This window comes from Petaurus breviceps, unplaced genomic scaffold, assembly GCF_028583685.1.
Source record: "Petaurus breviceps papuanus isolate PSGF00001 unplaced genomic scaffold, PetGlider_PUasm1.0 90601, whole genome shotgun sequence".
NCBI classification, from domain to species: Eukaryota; Metazoa; Chordata; class Mammalia; order Diprotodontia; family Petauridae; genus Petaurus; species Petaurus breviceps.
In genome coordinates this window covers 897,963-900,479 of record NW_027187282.1, presented here as the reverse complement: position 1 = coordinate 900,479, position 2,517 = coordinate 897,963, and positions in this window count along the sequence as shown.

The following is a 2,517-nucleotide window of genomic DNA, read 5'->3' as shown; positions in this document are numbered from 1 at the left end:
GAAAATGTCGCCAAATCAGATCTGTAGGGGATTTCTGGATGTCCCCTCAATAATTTGCCCCAGAAAGATAAATGATCACCGCCTGTGCTGGCTGAATCCCAGGCAAAAGAGGCTCCATGCCACTCAGGGGTCACTAATTGTTTTGGGGTCACTGAAAAATAGACTCCAATGATGACAGTTTGGTGAAGCAGTTCCACAGAAGAAAGATCCCTCATAGACTGCCAGGATTTAGTTTAATTGAAATGTTTCTCTCTCTGCAGTATGTGTGTATGTATATGTGTGTTTGTGTGTGTGTGTGTGTGTGTGTGTGTCTGTCTGTCTATCTTTCTCTCTTCTGGAAGCAGATTACTTTTACAACAGAGGCAAAACGGCGGGAACTAACTTCCTTTTGCCATAAGTAAAGCTCTTTGCCCACCTTACTTCTAATTACTAAGGACAAGGAACCATCCTTAGGAAACAGCAAGTAGTATTCTGCCCTGGGACCATCTGATTTTCTTCACTATATTGTGTTTCTGACATGGAAAATATAAGCAGATGATGGCATACCTGGCATCTGTATTGATGAATTCAATCTTGAGACGAGATGCCTCTAAAGCAGGCTATGATGTTGTAGAGGAGCTCAGAGCTTCATTTAACCTTCTTACCTTCCCATATATGAATCCAGAGGATTAGGTTGCTAGTCAAATAACATTTATAGAAACCTGAGAGCAAAATGACAAGTGCCAATCTTTGGGAGTCTAGAGGGACACTGACAGCAATGCACAACTGTCACAGAATTCTCAGGATTCAAAGCTAGGAGGTACATACAGCAGAATATCCTTCTTTGATGTTCACAGTGGAATCCAACATATTTCCACTGTGGGAGATAGACTAAAGCTGAAAACTGTGTTCAGCTGGAAATGTCCTTGCCTCTGCATACTTCCAGGGTCCCTGGGGTACCATTCTGCTGAATAATAAGTTTTAGGTGCCTTCAAAACCAAGAAGTCTGGGTGCTGGTTGTACAAATGGCATTTCATGGAAGACTCTGAAAACGTGTGAAAGGCACAGACGTGGGGAAATGGAGGTGGGAAGGAAGAACAGGAAGGGCCTTTGGGAAAGGTAGGGATTGACATGGAGAGAACAGAGAGGAAGAAAACTTTGTGAAATGAGGGACAAACCACTGTAAATGAGAGATACCTGATAGACCTGCTACAGAGAATCTTGCAATGAACCTCATCAGTTTCTGCTAAATGCAACATTCCAAATTAGGGGTGCTGTTGGTGGGGTAGAGATCCCCAGGGAATTTTCTGGTGGTTATCATTCTGAGGAATGAGAACTCAAAAACACAGCACTTAGCCTGAGTCTAGACAGGGTAGAAATTCTATGCCCTCCTGCTCCCTTTCCCTAGAAATGTAGTATCATGTTTGAAAAAAAAGAGGGAAATAAAAATCATAGCTAATTTTGACCAAATTGGATGATTATATTTTCCTGCTATTTCTTGGAAGTAATGTCAGTGTTGGACCTCTCTAAAATATTGGAGGCTTTTCTATTGACTGTTAAAGTTCTGAAAGTTAAATTACAGATCCTCAATATCAGGAAACTCCTGCTTGGGTGGGCATCCTGTATAGGGGCCATCAATCCTCTTAATACCAGGAAAATACTTCACCTGGTGCCTGATCTCTGTGACACATTCCATCCCCAGGCGCTCATCTAGTGAAGATATGGAGAAATTTGGTTCTTTATTCTGTGTGGTACCCAGGGTACCCCAGAGCTCCATGAAGTCACAGAGAGTAACTACTAGAATTTTGCACTTTCTTCTGACTCCTGCAATTTCCTCCAGTGTCCAATGAGACTTCACATACTGTTGAGCATGGAGTACTATAAATAAACTCCAGAATAGATCCTTTGTGCATCTTTATCTGTTTCATCTCCTGTTGGACGCTTTTGATGGGATTTCCATAAACATAATTTCCAGATCACACTTCTATCCCACTGACATCTTTGGCTCTGACTGCTGCATGTGCATTGAAAAGTACGGATGCAGCAGGGGTAGCTACAGACTTCTCTGAACCATCCTGCTTCCAGAGGTGCAGGATGGAGAGGAAAAGCAGGGACTTCTCCCAGTGGCGTTCATGTCGCGATGGGCAGCAGTGCTGGTCTAGGGAGCTTCCCGGGGGTGCTACTGCCTTAGTCTCCCCCCTCTGGGGCACTAATCTGGTTCCTGTCGCTGCTGCTCCCACCCAACTTATTTTTTTTTCAAATGCTTTATTAACTTCTTATTTACATCATTCATTTCCGCCAGATTTTGAGTTACAAATTTTCTCCCTGTTTTTCCCCTACCCACCCCGCCAAAATAGCAGTCCCACAGCATATCCCCTCCTCCAATCTGCTCTCTCCCATATTTTCTCCCATACAGCTTTCGAATTTTCCAGTGGATCTCTATGCCCCAGTGCCTGTATATATTATTTCCCAATTACATGTAAAATAGTACTGATAATAGTATACACACACACACACACACATATATATATATATATA